At 40.0% G+C, this 19,532-nt stretch overlaps 1 protein-coding gene across 6 annotated transcripts in view; it reads left to right on the forward strand.

The window, feature by feature from the left end:
• SPIDR (scaffold protein involved in DNA repair) overlaps window positions 1-19,532 on the forward strand; it is a 195,212-nt gene that overhangs the window by 128,747 nt on the left and 46,933 nt on the right. The gene's annotated exons all lie outside the window — the stretch shown is intronic.

Below are 19,532 nucleotides of genomic sequence, written 5' to 3' on the forward strand. Positions count from 1 at the left end.
TGCTCTGCTAGTGAATTATGCTTGTGGTCTTTTGAAACACAAAAAAAATACATAGACACAGAAATGAAAGGCTTTTCTATAATGAGGATTTTTCACAGATGCTATTACAGAAACATAGGTGTATACTTCCATTGTGAAGTAACTGGAAAAAGATCCTTTTGACTTCTGGAATCTGGAGGCCACAGCACTTAAGATTCCTCTGCAGTAAAAAGTGTCGTGGTGTCAAAACATAACCAGCAGTGCAGAAACATTACACGCAAACCTCATGGAACACACAGCTTTCAACCAGTTGTTTTAGCCTCTTATGTTTTAGTCTTTGCATCCTAACACTGTCCTGTTTACAGTGGAGGGAATCAAGAATTGGACCTTGTTTTCTTAAATACAAAAGATATGGCAAACAGTTTTCTTTTTTGACCAATACTGAACCATTGAATTCTTTCCTTCTTTTGTGATTCTCAAGGTTTGAGACCAAAGACTGATTTCAGTCTTTCTCAGCAGCCCTGGGTCTGAGATAGCTTTGTCTGTTACTGCATTTTTTTCCTTTCGTTTTGCTCTAACTTTTGGTTCATGCTGGTTTAAAATATTGAAAGGTATTGATGTATCAGTTTTTTTTGGTTTTTTTTTTTTTTTTCACTCAGGAAGATCATTAAAGTGAGTTGGAGTGGAAGAGCTTGTATTAAGGTTTTAAGTTCAGCCTTTCAGGGCATAAGCAAACATTTCTTCCTGCAGAGTTCGGGGCTTGAATGGAGATGTGCAATTAGTTTAACAGGTCCTGTTGAGAGCTCTCCAGATGTAATTTTCAATAGGCTCTGAAAGGTTTCTTCAAAGTTTTGAATAATTTGAGTTCCTCTAAGCCACCCTGCAGGTGGATAGTGGTGTCCTCAATGGTCCTTCTCCTTGAGCTTTTGAAATACTAGAATCCTCTCAATTCTTGCTACCTTGTAAGCCTCTGGGTAATATACAGCACTCACTAATCAATAAAATTCCTCCAGAAGTAACTTAGGAAGACTATTCTTTCCTAAAATACTACCTCAGTCATCACCCACAGGAAAGTAATTATCAACAGCCTTGTCCCTGACATTTTTAGGAGCTCTTTTACATATAATAGTTACACTGAATATTATTTTTTAAAAAGTAATTGACACATCTTGTTGTCTGGACGCATTGCTTTGTATTTAATTAATTCTTAATAAAACATATATATTTTTTTAAAACATAAGAGAAGTATTTTACCAGCCCACATTAATATGTGGCTTTGAGGACAGTACTCCTCAGTGTAGATTTTCTTCCAGAGGGCTACATTTGATCAAATGTCAGGGCACCTGACAGACTGTTATTCAACCTGATTTTTTCTTTTCCAACTCTTAACCAAAAGTACACTCAACTTGCAGTCTCACAATTTGAGGCAGTTAACCTGCCTGAGCCCACACCCTTCACAGGAATGGGGTGAAAGAAAACAGAAATCTCAGATTGCACTTGTTATGTCAAACATGAAATAGAAATAAAATAAAAAATGAGAGCTTGTTGCCTCTGCGTACATGCTGTAGCTGGGTATTCTCATGTGCAGTTGTTAAACTGGTCTCTTGAAAGTTCCTCAAATTTCATAGAGCTCTCAGCTCAGAAAACAGCTTGTTTACTGTTGTTCACAGCTATCAGACTGTGTTTTGGATCCTGAATCAAAAAAACCAACCCACTTTCTCGTTTACAAAGAGGAGAAGGAACACTTATTTTACAGACTGAGGGATGGAAAACACCTCTTGCTGCTTTATCAGCTGCTATTTCCATGGCTGATAAACATCCACACAAGACTTCTCCTCTACCTAAAATGTCTGTGTCTGTCACCTGATAGTGAGCAAAAGGGTCCAACGCCCTCTGGCAGTCCTTTGAACCAGCTATTGGCTTATTCTTTTGTAATAAAAAACCCTTGCTTTCTTCCTTTTTAAATTTCTTACTGTGAAGTAAAACTGCCAGGAAAACAAGCTTTGTATTTTATGAGGCAAGATGAGTTAGATTATTCATTGTTTCATAGGCAAAAATTTCTAAATAGATATCAAGATAGATTAAAACCTAATGGATTCATATTTTAAACAGGCTGCTCTATTGCATATCTTCTTTTGTAGCCCTCCACAATAACCTAGATGCTGTTGTCACAGGGAAGCATAAAAACCACAACAAGCTGAAAGGAAGCATGAAATTAAACGTGGAGTAGGGGAAGTGATGCATTTGGTTCAAGGCATCCAGTTTCTAGTAAGAGAGTAGCAAATTGTGGGAGAAACCTCTATTTTGATTGTAAGGGAATGGATTAATTTAATTGATTAAAACTAACGCTTGTGAAACACAGAAACTACAGGGCTGCCCATGTGCATCTAGCATTTACTGTTCATAAATACACATGTGGAATATGGCCTTTTACTGATAGACAAAGGGATGTGTTTGAAGGGTTGAAGTTGGCTCAGCTGAAGTATTCAAAGCATTTTCCAAGGATGCTGAGAAATCTTTGCAGAGATTGAGGAGTTCTCCAGCTTCTGTTGTGCATAAATTGGATCCACATTCCCTGTGTTATTGTTGAAATATTTGCCTTTTCCCCCGTAACTAACCGCTCTCGCAAATGGACTTTTCATGCTGAAGGAGTTTCTTGGGGGAAAAAAAAACAGAAGAAAATATGACTCGCTGTGACTGTCTGCCCATTTCCAGCATTCCTGGCATACTTTCTGCTGCCTTTTCCCCTCTGATGGCAGAGAGATACTTTTGTTAATGACACAACACATGTTTGTCTAAACCCAATTGTTTTGATTCTTTTCTGAAAATGTCCTGGCTTACAAGTATGAGGATCCCAAAGAGACTTCTGTCAACCTGAGGAGCTCACTGGCTCAGAGGTGTCTGACTCACTGAGTCGGCCTTGTACTTTGTGTTCCTGGGATAAAGCAGTGTATAATTTGGATTTTGCTCCTGCCAGTATCTGTTTGTTTTGAGCAGGCCACGTGAGTTTAGTAAAAAATAGAGCTGGTCAGTTTTGTGCCTTAAAGGACAGGGCTGGGTGTGTGGTTGTCAGTGTAACTAAAATAGATGCACTTTTAGGACTATTAGGCAGTTAAACTGGTCAGAGCACTCGGAGGATTTGTGTGAGGAGGCTGGACAGAAAAGGGTGTTGTCATGAAGGAAGAACTAACCACTGCTGGTAGAAAACAATGTCAGCTATAGCTGTGAATCCACACTTTAAAATCTGTGGGTGACTAGACAAATTTTCCATTCGCGTCTCTCAGCATGTTTTGACCTATTTCCTACCTGAACAAAGCCTGCTATAGCTTTCTATTCCAAGAACATAAGAAAGACCATACATTTACTTTAAAAATTAGTGTGATCTGCATCTCTGCACTAGCCATCCATAGTTCTTTCAGTTTTGCTCTTTGTTTTGTTTTCCATTTGCCAGATCACAGAGCAGTGGAAAAGTCTGCCACCATGCAAGCAGGACCCTTGGGGAGCAAAATATTTAGAAGAGATGAGGATTTGTTTGAGTGGCTGGAAGAAATAAAAGTGAGGAAAATCACATTTCTCCTTCTGAGCAGGCCCAAAGAAACATGATAGTTGGTTGCTGTAATTCATTGTGGTCTAGCAAGTTGTTGCAAGTTTCTGAGTAGTCTGTTCATATGTAATTCTTTGTAAAACAGTTTTATTGGCAAGTGATAATCCTGTAGAACTAATGAATTTCTTAGTTGGATTTCCTTTCCCCCCCCCTTTTTCTTCATCCAGTGATCTTTGCTCTTTATCTTAACACAAATCTAGTAAATGGGTTAACCTGTCTAGCAGCATGCACGACTAAAATTGAGTGTCAGATGCTGCAACTAGCATTCCAAGGAGATGGATTAATACATTGAAAAGTTGTCCCTCTAGTATGGAAAACATACCTTAAGTTTTATAAAACATATTGAAATCAACAACAACAACAACAACATAAAAAACTCTGGAGGTATTCTTTTTTGAAAAGAGCCCAGATTGGAAAGGACTGTCGTGAAAGATCCATGTTCACAGATGCTAACATCTGTCAGAATGTTTTTTGTGGCTGACTTAAATCTGTTTACAGCATTCCATTTGTTTTTTGTGTTTTTTACAACAAAACATTTTAAATGGAATGGTCATAAATGCAAGTTTTAAAAAATTACATTATGTTTCTGGGATGGGATTTTTCAAGTGGAAAATAAACAGGAAATAAGTAACTGAAATGCAGTAGAGAGTACTCCATAAACTAAAAGGTTTCTCTATTTTTCCCCTTTTCAAATCCTTCTCCGAAGTGAAGATATTGCTCTCAATATTCTCGCAAAGTAGTCTAATTGCTACTTGACAGACTTATAATAGTTCTCCTAATAGCTGTGGTTCCAGTTCTAGTGACTGGTTTCTGCTTTGAAGTCTCTCTCTGTTTTATTCACAGTAAAGGCTCCCTGACACTTGGATTATTCCCTTTTGCCTCCACCCTGCTCTATTTGTAATTCTCAAACTGGAGCCACCAAAACAGAGAGTAAGGACAAAAGACTGTTGGAAAAACAGCTTTAGAATCACTCTGTCCAACTAATACTTTAAATTGTCTTATGTAGTTAACACTGTAGATTCCCCAGGCTGTTGTCTGGATAGCCCTGAAAGTCTGTTTTCCCTGCTGATGCTGCAGACAGCTAGATGGAACTTGGGCTACTTCCAGTGCCACCGTAGTACAACAATTTGTTAATTTGACATCGCTGTTTATTTTTCAGTGCTAAATATTTACATAACCTTATTCTGTCCAAGGGCAAGGTGAAAGCACTGTTATCTGATATACTCTGTACAAATGAAAAAAAAAAAGGGCCCCTCAATGTACACCAGCGTTTTTCGTCCCTGTGCTGGGAATAGGCAATTAAACAATTTGCTGTTGTTCTAAAATATGTCAGGGCAGTGGTAAAAAATGCTGGTACAGAAAAGAGACTCGAGAAGATGATAGCCACCACAGACCACAAGTGTGACAGGGATTCAGTCTCCCTGGGAAGCAAATGGATAGGAATAGAAACCAACTATTAGATGGCCAATACTGTGTGTGCAGGCTCCTGTATGCATCTAGCAAAAAGGAGACACTGGTTCTTTTATTTCCTCCATACTCAAGTGCTTAGACTGATCAGTAAAGCACCCATGTGCTCACAGAAGGCAGTCAGACATACCTCAGGGTTTTTTTTGGTCAAGAAGGAGGAGTAGCTCTACTAACTGATGTATGCCCCATGATGGAGAAGTGGTAGAAATACCTGAGTAGCACAGAGAAACAGATAAATGCTATAGAAGCATCATTATGTAGAGCTGTGTATTCCCCTCCACTTACCTTGTAACTATGTGATTTCACCTCCCACCTCTGATGATCACATGCAGGGCTTTAAGAAGCTGGGGAAGCTTTATTGCACCTGAAGACCTCATTTCCCACTGCTCTTTGCTTCGTGGCTGTATGCACAGAATTAGTTGTTTTTGAGGGACTGTGTAAATGGTGAGAATGGGAAGAGTAATGTGGTCCCTGTACATTATCCTACAGTAGAGACCAGTCTAGGGAGAAAAAAGCAAACAATTTGAAAACATCATTTGCCAGCCCTAGAGCCACAATCAAAGTATGTGCTGCTGTACATTGGGTGGTTTCAAACAGGAATAGTAATTTTCCAGCACCTGTTATTTGTCAAGAATTATTGTAGGATGGCCTACATAAAAGGTCTGGAATCTTACCCTCAGCTTTGACCTTCCCCCTGAATTTTTGTATCTCTGAAAGTTACGTGGTTGATAGAACTGAGAGCAAAAGTCTTCCATGTGTGTTTTGCACCTCTACATTTCACTGACTATACCACTTCCTGGAGGAAGTGTTAAAGTTGTGCTGAAGCTCTCAGAAACCTTTGTAAAAGTCAGATTGTGTCTCTGGAATTTGTTTTTCTTCTACCATCGTACCCAAAGGCAAGAACCTTGAGCACTGATAAATGTTATAAATGCCTGGCTGGAGGTGAGCTAGCAGTTGGGAAAGAAATTTAACCACCTTAATATTGCACAGAATTTCTTTGCCATCTGGCAAGTAAGCAGTCTTTTTATGCACAGTCTTAAGTGTCTGCAGAGGTAGTGCACATGCAGAAAAACAGCAGCACAGATTTTATGTAATAGCAATTTTCCAAAATGGAAGGTTCTTAGAAATAAGCTTCTGTTGTGTGTAACAGATCACTGTTCCTTGGAGAAGTAATACAAAGATTCTCTTTTGGGGAAAAGGAGCTCTTGAGTCTCAAAGAGTCAGGAATACACAGTTCTGTCCAGATTATGGGTATGCTCTAATAATTAAGACAGACTTTGAAAAGGAAAATATTGCTGAAACATAGGCCTGGACATCTATATTTTAAGCTCTTTTACACTGTCTTTTATACAATGCAAAAGATGAAGGTACAACCAAACAATGCAAATAAAACAATGCTCCTCAGAGAAGACAATTAGTTCTTTCAGTAAGCATTGTGGTTTAAAATTGTTATGTAAGTTATAAATGTAAGAAGGTTATCTTATGTTCACATGCCAGTCCTGACTGGTGGCTGCTGATTTCGTTCCATTTCTCACAGCCAAAGGCAGTCAGCAGCATCACACTGGGTAGGGATCTGCTGTGCTGAAATCCTCAATCTCATTTCAGTTAATGCTCCAACTCCCTCTTTGACTGAAGGGCCCTGCACAGGGCTTGGAGAAGAACATGCTCCTCAAATGGGAAAAGTGATCAGCAAAGGCCTGGGATGGCCTTACTGTATATTACAGTTCAGAGCATAAGGGTTTCAGTGGGTTGGCAGTTAAAGGAGATTTAGTTATTTATTAATTTTAGTCCTGCATTGAGGAGAAAATTGATTATTTAACTGATATATACGGCCTGATATTTGTTCAAATTGGTTTGTAACACGCTGGATTTAGAGAGTTGATTGGAGGTGTGTGTTTGTTTGAGTGCAGTGTGGACAGCATGCTCTACATGTGCCTGAGGCTAGGAGTGAATGCAAAGTGTACTTCAGAGGTGTTTCACACTTTTGACAGGTTGAGAGGCTGTTCAGCCTGGAGAAGAGAAAGCTCCAGGGAAGAACTTAGAGCAGCCTTCCAGGACATAGAGAGGCCTTGCAGGAAGGCTGCACAGGGACTTTTTACAAGGACATGCAGTGATGGGACAAGGGAGAATGACCTTTAACTGAAGGAGTGTGGGTTTAGATTAGATATTAGGAAAAAATTCTTTACTGTAAGGGTGCTGAGACACTGAAACAGTGTCTTGCCCAGAAAGATTGTGGATGACTCTTCCCTGGAAGTGTTCAGAAGCAGGTTGGATGGAGCTGTGAGTAACCTGGTCTGCTGGAAGCTCTGGATTTCCTCTCTGAGCCAGCAGCTTTCCCCACTATTGAATTCAAATATGATCTAATCATGACAACTACAGATGTTCTTGTCTTTGTCCTATAACAATGGGATTATGCATTTTCCACTGCCTCTGAACAAATGCCAAAATTTGTAAATTCTGTTTGACATGAGGAAAAATGTGCAGGGAAATTAATTTGGTTGGAACAAGTTATGTCACATCTTCAATATGGAGCTATAAATTAACTGGCTGTATTAACATAATGTAAGTGGGAAGTGGAAGACAATGTTAGCAAAGACACTTGGTGTCTAATCTTTCCAAAAGTGTTTTTTATTTCTTTATTTCTATTTAATTTAATGGTAAGTGGATATTTCCTTTCCAAGGGAGCTGAAAACTGCCAAAGCTTTCCTTGCTGCATCTTGGGCTGTTTAGTCATACTTGAAAATATCTGGGTTAGGAGCTCATCTATACCTTGGTGTTTCTGTGTATCTGAGTCACCTTTTTTATTTGGACTGCCAGGGTTTGTGGGAGAATCATAGCAATAACATCCTGAGAAAACAGGTATTTGAAGTGGATGCATGAACAGGAAAATCAGTGTCTCTCAGGCTGTTTATGTTTCAGCAGTGCAAGTGGGAAGGGGCTCTAGGAAGGTTGTGGATTTTTAAGAAATCAGTTGGAAATCAGCTTATATGTACAAGGAGAAGGGGGAGAATTCAAAGCAAAAAGAGGAGTCCCATCTGGTTTAGAGGTTGGAGCTTCAGCAAGTCAATGAATTGCAATCAGATAATTTCTTTTTAAGTGCTTGCAAGGGTTGCACCTCATAGGATAACCTCTGTATGCTAGATTTAGGAAACTCCTGCATAGACAAATGGGTTGCATCCTGTGATTTATTTGATCTCTGCTGAATTTGGCAGTGATCTGCCTGGTTGCAATTGTTGTTTGGGCAGTGCAAATCAGAAGAAATTAGAAAGTCATGTATTGAACAAAACCATGAGAAAGAATAATAATGATATTTGGAAATAAGATTCCTTTTTTAAAAAAAAAGATAAATGTACTTTTGGGTATTCCTAAACTTTTTTTGATGAAGAACCCCAAATTTCCTGATCAACTCTGTGTATAAACGGATTTCCATTATAAAAATGAAAATGAAAAATAAAAGCTAGGTATGATTCTTACCTATTGATTCAGGCTTGTGGTTAGCCTAGCACATTGGATAGCAAGCCAACATGCCTGGCCTCCCTGCAAACACCTGAAGGGTTTGTCTCTGTCTGAGGTCACCTGCTGGAATCCATAGAAGCAGATGGTGGCAAAGTAACTGCTTTCTTGATAAAACCATTTTAACAGAGCAGATAAACAGTCCAGTAGTCAAATCATAATGAAGATTTTGTGTGTTCACAGTGTGGATTGATAGAAATTGCTGACTGTTGTAGCACTTCAGTATCCTGATGTTTTGGTCTCAATTTGCAATCCTTAGTTCAGCAGTCAAATAATAATGAAGATTTTGTGCATACACAGTGTGGATTGATAAAAATTGCTGATTGTTGTAGCACTGATGTTTTGGTCTCATTTTGCAATCCTTAGTTCCATGGAGTAGAAATACATGCTTTTTTTTCCTTTTCCCTGTATGTCCTGGATAAACCTGTCTCTTTCCTTTTTCCCCCCCTGCAATTTAGTTTTGTATTTGGCACAATAAAAACGTAAGTACTGCAGCAAGTTCTGAGAGTGCACAGAAGTCCCGGGTATAAAGTGCTGTTAAATTCCGTGCCTGCGTGTTTTATTCCAGCTGAATCTGTGGCAGCACAGCAAAGTGAAATTACAGCAAAGCACAGGGATCTATGGCAAAGTCGAGCTGCGTTCAGCGCGGACTGACGCTTTTCTGTCCATAGGTCAGTCCCTGGGTGAACAGACATTTCCTGCCTTTATCCAAGCGTTCCCTGGAAGGCCAGGGTTGCGAGAAGGCACACGTGGTCTGTGTGTGTGTCTGTCTGTCTGTCCCCGCGCATCCCTGCACACGCTGTTCAGTAAACAAGCGGGGGAACCAGAGCGGGCTGGTTCGGAGCAGCCCGTTCATTCACACGGAGCTCTTGGAAAGCGCTGCCTTTGCGCAGCCCTGACGTACGGGCTGAGGGAAGTGGAGAAGGCAGTATTTATGTTTTCATTAATGCTTTTTATAGCTGCGAGCCAGCTGCAGCTAGTTAGCATTAGCCTAGGACATCTATTAGCGTGCAGACCTCTTACGCAGGATAAAGGGCTTCTGATGGAAACAGAGTTGTTACTCATGGTCCTCCCGGCTGCGTGTTTACATGAAGGCTGTTTGTGCTGACATAGGATATATATATTAGAACAGCATGCACCTTTCTAAGGAGCAAGTTTTCCAGGATTCAAGAGAATTCTGTGTTACAACTTCTAGTGTAGCAAACGCTGAGATTGGCACCTTTAAACGCCGTGTTGCTTGTTTAAGAACTGTTCTATTTAAATAACGCTATGCAGATGCTAAAATTGTTTTGTGTTTGGCTTTTAGGATATATTGTGAATAAGCAGCATTCCTGCAAGTCTTGAACACACCAGTTTGGACTGTCAAAGTTATTGCTGTGAATGATGTAAGTGGCTGGCAGTAGCACTGGGTGAATTTACCTAAGGGTTTGGTCTACAGAAATTGATGGCTCAGCTATCCTTCTGTACTGAGGCTTCTCCCAGTTTTTGCTTTTACGATTTTGTAAAATAAATTTTAAAATTTATTTTAAAATGAATAACAAAAGCGACTGTGAAAAAGAGAATGAGGAAGGCACGAGTTTTGTTTTTAAAGCTCCAGTATGACAAGCACCGCGGTCTCTGGTATTTGCATCAATAAGAATTTCCTTTCCTGGTCAGTCAGGGTTCCCCTTACAATTCTAACACTTCCATTCATCCAGGCAACCACAGAGATACTTAAAGAAAAGCAGGAATTTTTTTTCTATACTCTGCTTTGCATTTCTGTAGAAGGTGTGGAATGAACTCGGTGCTTTCTCACAGATAATTTAGTCCTGCTAACAGTTAAAGCTTTGGAATGGAAAGTTTCAGTACTCTCTTCCCTCTCAGGTAGTTTTCTTCTTCTGAAAGTAGCTTGTACTGAAGACCATCATCTCTATTCCTCTTCTTCCCGGGTCTTTTGCCGCTACTTGCAGTGTGTTCTACAGAGAGAAAAGATTTCTTCCGTGTGTTGTAAAACGGTCTGAGCATGAATTTCCACTCCTCTTATCTTTGTCACAGTCCCACCAGTTGTCAGTGATGAACTCCTTTCAGTCGAGGGGAATTCAAACAGTTCACTGTAAAAAGCTTTGTTTGCCCTCTTTAAGCCTAACCTCATGAAAGTGTTGATTACGTCAGCCATCATCATGTCAGAATTATACCTTTATGGTTCACAAAAAGAAGCTTTATAGTGCTATTCTTTTACATCTGCACGACAGAACCTGTGTGTGAAACTGCTGAGTAGCCCCGCATGCCAGTGTAAACTCACATGGTTGAGCTATTGTCTTACCCAGACAAAAAGTCGGGTTATCTCCCAAAATTGAATCACTTCTAATCTTCTGTTCAGATAAATTTCCTCCACCCATCCATTTAGGTACAACACCCTTAATGATCCACTTGAGAAGAATGTGACAGGCTCTTGAAAGCCCTGTGGAAGGCAGGCTGTGGAAGGCAGCTCATGAATGATGTGTGTTCGGTGCCTACAGCCTTAGCCTCAAAACGCAGGTGGGAAAACTTATGTCGGCAGTATCCAGACTTCCCTACAGATGGTGTCTGCGATTTGGTTCTCTTTTGCCTTTACAAATGCGGTCAGGGCACAGTTCGTTCTAATTTCAAGGTCAGCTGATCTTTTGAGGACCAGAAGGATAATTTCTTACTCGGCAAATTCAAACTTTGATGTGCTCACATTCTTCCTTGTAATGCAAACCAGCAAAATTGTGCTGGAATGTTTTGCGCCATTCTTAAATCTGCTGGAAACTTGTTCGGTGTGACCTGCTAGAAAACATTTTTGATTATTTTTACAATTCTGCTAAATGCTTCCTAAGCATTAGGGTTTTATGCAGAAGGAAATGAACTATGCAGTGTCATTACATGCTGGCCCTTGGGCTTGTTTTGGACTTACTGTTCAGCCATTCAGGGTCCTTGCTCATTTGTTCCTCATGCTCTTGTGACAAGCAAAAACCTCTGCACAAGAAGTTAGTTGGAGGAATGTGGGTAATTGGGAAAAGCAGCTTCATCCAATCAAGTTTTCCCACAAAGATGGCTGGGACAACCACCACTGTGCTGCTAGCTTTGGGTGATGTGATCGCAGATCGTTGTGCCAGATACTGTATAGACCCTGTAGCCTAAAAAGCAACATCTTTCTCCTCCAAATATTTGGCAAAAGTGTTTCTAGTGCTTTCTCAAAGTTCATACTTCTGTGTCTTCTGACTAAACACAGCCAAATTTAACATAGCTAGATCCTGACTGCCCAGTCCTTTCCCTGAGTCAGTTGCCAGTTGTCTTTAATTTTTGGTTTTATTATATGGCTAGTTTTTCCAACATGCAAAGAACATGTGCTTGAGGGCAAGGAGGCATTTTTAACTATGGCAAGACACGTGTTTACAGCATGGATTTTCCCATTCCTCAAATGCTGTCATAGTCTAGGATAGTACATAATTAGATCCTCTAACAAAGTGAAATAATTTTTACTAAATCTGGCAGATTTTTCACTTATTTTTTGGATGGATTTTTCTGATTGCTTGAGGACCATCTTTTTCTTGTCTGTTCTGTCCATAGGATCCTAATGAGGCACATGATATGTGGGAGGCATGGATAAGAGAGAGATAAAGCTGTAATTTCTGTCATCAGGCAGTACTGGGTTGACAACTACTAATTTTATCTAATCTCTTCACCATATACCTTACTCCTTATGCTGAGTAATTGCCAGAAACTCCCTTCTTTGGCCCCTTTGCAAAACATTTAATGCATATTTTCTCTCTCTGTAAGTGTCTGTATTGTGTTAGTGTATTTAATATCTGAGAAATAATTGTTTTGCCTGCTTAGAAAAAAGAAATGATTGTCTTGGGGTTCAGTTGTACAAAGGGAACGGATGCTGAAGAAGAGGGAGATTTAAGGAGGTATTGGAATTGGAAACCTGGTTGGTGTGTTTTGGAGATCCATGCATACACAGTACAAATCAGTAAAGATAAGGCAACAGAAAAAATTAACTGTGATTTCTGTAGATTATCTACATGGCCTCTTGTTCTTCTCACACACACACACACACACACACACACACACACACACACACACACACACACACACACACACACGAGCAGTCTAAGCAAGCTGCTGCATATCTCATGTGCCCAGTGTGGTGGGGCATGAACCTGTTTAAGGTTTCTAGACATTCTGTTGTGGTTGGCACGTGTGCCTATGGAAAAAGAAAAGATTATTCGTACGGTGCTATTTACCAGTGACAATTTTTCATTTCTGTTTTTATTTGGAAGTGCTGAGTTAAGGTTTCAGATTAGTCTGAATTGATGGTCTCTGCAAAGATTAAAGTTACAGTGTCTATAAACCAATTGTCACTTCATGGTTTAACATGGAAAACTGTCAAATAGAAACGTTTTATGTACCAGTGACAGACAATGTCTGAACTACTCCCTTACTCCCTTTGCCCCCTACCCCTCAGTTATCAGTGACCTCTAACTACCAGTTTCCTTCACCAGTTAAGTCCCATTTTCTCAGTCATCCACATTTAAAATCTAAAAGCTCAGATGTGTTTTTTCTCAGCAGTACTTCTAGTGTGAGCCTTTTTTTGCAATTAGTCAGGCTCACAGGTTTTCTTCATCCTGTTGTGAAGAAAATGTTGGCTGACCAGTCTTTTCCAAGTGAGGAAGGAGGAGGGAAGGCAAGATTGGAGGAGCATTTACATACTGGGCACTTTAGGTTAAGCATGAATGTACAGAAAGGTGTTGAAATCTTGGGAGAAGCTGTAGGCAGTAAGTGAGAGTGATGGTCTTGTTGGGCAGCTTCCCATGGAAGTTGGCAGGATGGTGATTGGTAAAAGATGTGTAGGGTTAATTCTTTTAATGAGCAAGTGCTCAACTACTCTTCCAGTCACTGTCTCTCCTGGCTTGTGTCTGCTAAATTATCCTGTAGGAAAGTAGAAAAATTAGAAAGAAATTCAAAGCAAGTCCTTTCTGTTATGAAATTATGACAATTTTCATTTTCAACATAATTAGTTCTGAAAACTCAGAACCTTCAACCCATGTCTGCCACTCCCTTCCTCCACTGCCCCAGCAATGCAGAAAAATGCAGATAATCACAGTTTCCGTCTTTGCTGAGGCTTACCTGTATGCAGAATTCTGGAGGAGATGAATGCCAAATACGTGGGGTGCACATTTAAACTCTGGTAATTTCCCACAGTGAAACTATTTTGTTATGCTCATCTGAAGGAATTTGAGTTTAGCTTGGGATTAGTAACAGAAATTTGTTCAGTGATATCTTGTCCAGTATTTTTCCTACCAAAAGATTCTTGAATTACCTTTCATCTTCTGCTCCTGGCCTAGGGACTAAGAGTTGTCTATTTCTCTTAGCAGCAGCACTCAGTGGGTGTCACACACTTCCTGACAAACCCCTCTGCTTCTGAGAGCTGGAAGAGAGGGAAGACCACCAGAGTGTGCTTGTGGAGAGGGCAGGAATGCCAGTGCTTTAGGGGAGTAGAGCAGAGGGGATGTTTGGGTGGGGGCCAGAGTGACCATGGGGAAATGTGACCCCATGGGAGACTGCTGTGCTGGCAGGGCTGAGCAAATGTGCAGGCACAGAGCGGGAGCCCAGAAAACATGTGGCTCCTGCTGTTGCTGAACCCCATGCTGCCAAGTCTCCATGGAGGCCTCTAGTGTGGGTTCAGTAGCTTCTGGCAGCCAGGGGCTCTCTGCATTGCTCATTTGTCCTTTGGCTAGGGCTTGCAAAGCACAGCTCCATCAACAGCTTATCACATGCTCTGCTCCTCTCCCTGAAGCTCTCCAGTCGCACATGCCCTTTCTCCTTTCCCCTACTTTGTGCTCTGCCTAGTGTGTGACCTGCTATTTCAGAGCACCCTCCAGTTTGCTTGGATTCTTATGGCGTGTAAATGCACTCCCTTCCCAAAGAACTGAAAATCTCTTCTTCTTAAGACCTGACAATTAAGGTGATTACAAAATAGCTTGAGGGAGAATTAATTCAAGTTACATCACTGGGACCATGCAATGTCTCAGCAAAGACTAGTTCAGCTCCCAGCGAAGTGTGTTTGAAAGCATGTGTAGGGTTTGTGAGCTGGAAACAACCCCTGCCTGTAGGTAGCCTGATATTTTTCCACTATGAAAAATTCTTGTGACCTTTTATTTGCAAAGCTGTTTCAACTCCATTGTTTGCTTGTGGACGTTTGATGTTCAGAGGGGAATGCCCTCGAGGTGGGAAAATGCCTTGTTTTCTTTGGCAGCGGCTACAGCTGACTCTACCATGGAAACAGTTGGGGTTGGAAAGGGAGGAGCGGGAGAGAGATAAAGGATAGACTTTCCTCCTCCAGCCTGAGAGGTTCATGCCACCCCAAGCAGGAAATATTTCAAGATGCAGGACACAGGGCTGAAGTAAAGCTGTTCCCAAGCCATCCTCCCGAGCAGGGCATAAACCACACTGTTCCATAAACCACTGTTCCACGGTGAGGGCATCACATGATACTTTACATGTGTGTGAAGCAACGGGTGGGTGGCACTTACCTGTAGCCTGACCAGGGGCTGACAGAATTCCTCTTTCTTATCCAGCAGTTGGGACTCAAATGTCCCCTGATTCAAACAGTACTGGTCTGCTCCAGCTGTGGGCCTGCTAATACAAATAGACATTCTCTAACCATATGTTGAGAGGCACAGGTGCAAAACACTCAAAAAAAGATGTAATTCCGGATTTCTGCAGAATATGTATGTGTGCTGAAAACTGAATGTGTCATCTGTTGATTTCAGAGTACTTAACCTTATCACCTTCAGATTCTAAACAGGAAGGTTTGGTAAGTTTTATCTATATCTGCTTGTGAATTATAAAAAAAAAAAAAACAACCAATCCACAAGAACACAACTTAGGATGTGTGTGGGCTTATATATATGTTTATATGAATGAATGTTACATATAAATTCTGTGTTTACTCTTTCTAGGCCCATGTTTTTTTCCCAGAGCAGCACAGCCTGTTGAACTTTTGATTTTTTGGATCAGGCAGTTCTTTCCATTTTCTGCTGTTTTATCAGCCATGAATTTCTGTTTTCACAGCACAAACTCAACATCTCCATACTAGTTTGCAGCCAGTATATATATATTAATAGGCTTTGAAGTCTATCCTTTCTCTGTCTCTTTTCCCTGCTCAGTGTTATACAATAGAAAGAGATGAGAATTGCTAAATAGTTACTATTTGTTTGCAGAATTGATGTGGCATGTAAAACAAATAATTACACATCCAAGTGGTACTGGTACTCACAGCTATTTCTCCTGCATACGCACATAAGGGATTTACACACTTGTAAGGTCATATTTTGCTTACATAAATGATCTTATCTTGCACCCTGTGCTGTGTGGCATTGCAAACATTGCAGGGAACACAAAAAATGTCAGTAGTATATACAAATCATTTTGGCACGTGGCATACAGTGTCGACCAGTTGCAGAGCATGTGGAATAGGGCAGTACAGTCATTAGAATTTTATTCAGGAATTTGTATTTCTTTTGATTGTTGCACATTTAAAGTAGTTTGTTCGTTCAGTGTGAATAAAAGTTTTCTGTGAACAATTAAAGTGAGTTGGGCTAAGGAGGTGCTTCTCTGAAAGGAGCTGAGAAAGAAAAAGAACCCCAAAAAGTAGCATTGGAGGAGGGAAGAGAGTCAAGGAATGTTGAGCAATGTGGGACCATGTTTTAAGAAGTTCTGCTAAAACTGCAACACTGCAGGAGTCACTGACACTCACCCCAAGGTGAGACCAGAGGGACCAACATCTCCTATTCACTCTGTGGGGAAAACGTGGAGAGAACACTCTGATTCTTGGATCTCATACAGGAAAATAAATCCCAGAATGTGTTAATCTGGGGGGAGTGGGAAAGGGAGGATAGGAAGGAGATGTGGGAAAAGAAGAGGAGGAGATGAACATTCATCTTAGTTATTGTGGTTATAAAGGTGTGCCTAGCATACATTGATGGGGATTGGATTAGGTGGTAATTGAGTAACAATTAATTAATCAGATAATCATTAATTCTGACCAGATAATGAGGGAGGGTAGGAGAAACAGTGTGTTTAAACAAAGGTGGTTTTAGTTGGGTGCAACTATCTGTTACTTAAGGGGGATGGGGGGAGGGAGCAACTGAACCTTGCCATCTTTGTCAAGAAATCCATCAAACACCAATTTAGCCATTTTTTCGTAGTGGATTGATCCAAGATTTGGTCCTGATTCCTTTTTACCCCATCCTCTACTCTCTCAGAGGTTGTATGCACCTTCATTGCTGAAGCCTGTGGGTTGCTGGGCTTTTCCCACTGGAGAGAGAAACACATCTCTCCATGTTACTCTCTTAAGTTGATACAAACCACTGGCAAAGAGTAAGAAATTCTTAATAAATAACTGAACCCTCTCTTGAATAAAAGAACATTTTAAGCTTATCTAGGTATGTTACAAGTGAAGGGGAGAAGTGAACCCCAAGTGGATGATACTTTTCTCTTATTTAAAAAAAAAAAAACAGGAAACACACTCTTTTACATGTAGGAGGGGTTTAAGTCTTGGTTGTATTAGCAGGGTCTTTTTACTTTCTTCATATTTTTTGCTTCTTGTAACTCCGCTGAAGAATATTGCTGTAATTGATAGAATGACAAAATACAGGAATTGAGGTAATTGCATTAAGGGAATACTGAAAAAAAAATCCTGATTCAGTTTCTCCTGCTTTAAAGACTTACAGACAGCTTCTTACTTTTATTTAGCATTATATAATAATATTAAGTATTTCTGAAGGTATTTAAAACTGTCTGGTGAATGTTTTAAACAGATTGAGAAAAATGTGCCGATAGCTTATTGGCATAGTCTTAGGTTGCCTTTATAAAAGAGAGGTTTGGTAAGAAACTGAGGGAAAATACTGCCATTTAAATACCTGAAGTAATGATTCATTTAATGCTTTAAATAAATACGGGATTTTTAACTAGCCTATGTTTATTTAGGTCCAGATTATTATTTATGAGTTGCTTGACATTTCAAAAACGAGGGAACAAAAGACTCCTTATACATAATTTTTAAAGGTGTGGCAATCAGGTAGGATTATCTCTTTTACCACGTCATAATATCTTGATTCTTTGTTAGGGTATTTTACTCTTTTATTGTTTCCTGGAAGAAATATAGTAAGCCACATACAAATAATCTTTTTATTTTTAAAATATTACTTATTTTGACTCTATTTTAGATATATTAGACAGCAGTCAACATAGTTCTGAACTTTTCAATAAAATGAAGTAGAATGCAGCATTTTATCCCTCATGAGTAAGAAACAGAGATTACTACACCATCTTTTTTTAATAAATATTATTAATATTTGAAATCACATGCCTAATAATACCAGCTGATTAATACTCCCAGCTTCACTGACAGGCAGCAGGTTAACTAGTGAACAGTCAAAGAAGTATGCTACAGGAAGTTTTCAAGAAGGATCAGTTATTTAGCATAGCTCAGTTCCCAAGGAAAAATAGTTTATTCTCCTCCTGTCAGTCTTGTTTTTCAATAATTTTGTTCTCTCCTCAAAGGCAAAGCACTATGACATCTTTATGCATAACTGTGGTGGCACACCGTGCTGTGAAACTAATTCTGCTAAATATCTGTTATCTGTTCCTTTGGAAGATTAAATCTTTGGTTGTATTGTTCCTTTGGACATCTGAGAAGCAAGATTTGCTTTATTGTTACTGACTTCTCTTTTTCTGGAGAATGTGTGACACCATTAAGGTGATACCACAAGGAGAACTCTTTTAGATGTTTGCATGACATTTCAGGAAAACATACGCCCGAGGTTTTGCTATACTGATGGTGCCCCAGATTATTTCTGAGCTACATTGGGGAGTTTATGGGAAATTGCTTCAAATACTGGAAGTACTAATAAAACCTTGGCCTCACCACAACCGTGATAAAATTTTGAAAATCCACCTCATCTTTGCATGCTGACTGGAAGCAGCTACCAGCTTGCTCTAAAGATTTGCCCATTTAGAGCAAACTCTTTGGACTTTGGTCTTGACAATTAATGCGGGATCAGGAGAGGAACACCTTTCCTAACAAGCCAGGAGCCACACATCATTTTATAGATCCAAGGAAGAGGAGGGAATCTTCTGTATTTTCAGTAGCTAAGAATCACACAAAGTTTATAGTGCAGCAGGGGTGGTGTGCGTGCCATTGAATTTTCTCTAGAGAAAGTTTGGTCAGAGGAGGAAGAGAGCTTTGATATCCCTGGTCCATGTACAGTCAGGCCAGCATGTTCCTGCTTGTTGAGTTAGGATAAGGTTCAGCTCTCTGTACACACTGATCAAAACACATCTGATCTAGGTGTTCCTAGGTGTTCCTGTGGATTTCACAGACTTGGATAAATGAGTTGTAGTGCCAAGGGCTAAAGCCAGCAGAAATTGCAGTGTCCACTCAAGCCTCAGACCCCTCTACAGGATGTCTTCTTTCAGTGGGGTGAATAAACTGTGTTTTATATTTGTTTAAAATTCTGAAATCTTCGGCAAGCAGAACATGTTTCATATTTAGAAAGAAAATATTCAGACATCTTCATCATTCCAAGAGTTCTTTGGAGTAAGAACATTTAAAATATTGTCTCATAAACCGAATTGCAGCAAACAGCTCTCAAAGGCTACTGGAGTTCAGTGAGAGGTTTGGGAAGTGACCAATATGTATTACATCAGTTGGTGTAATAAGTGCCCTTATCTTGTAAGTATTTTCACTTCTTCTGTAATGCTAAACTTAGGTGCAAGTGTATGTAAGTGACTATGACCTCCATATGATGGGCTGGACTATTTGGATATCCATTTCACATATGGATAATACTAATCCAATCTGAAAATAAATGTAGTAGGAGGTTGTGGATGGTACATGGCAGAGGGAAGATTGGTAACTCAATAGTAAAAGCCCCAAGTGCCTGTCAGAAATGAGCATAGA

Source organism: Serinus canaria, chromosome 2 (assembly GCF_022539315.1).
Source record: "Serinus canaria isolate serCan28SL12 chromosome 2, serCan2020, whole genome shotgun sequence".
Taxonomy (NCBI): Eukaryota; Metazoa; Chordata; class Aves; order Passeriformes; family Fringillidae; genus Serinus; species Serinus canaria.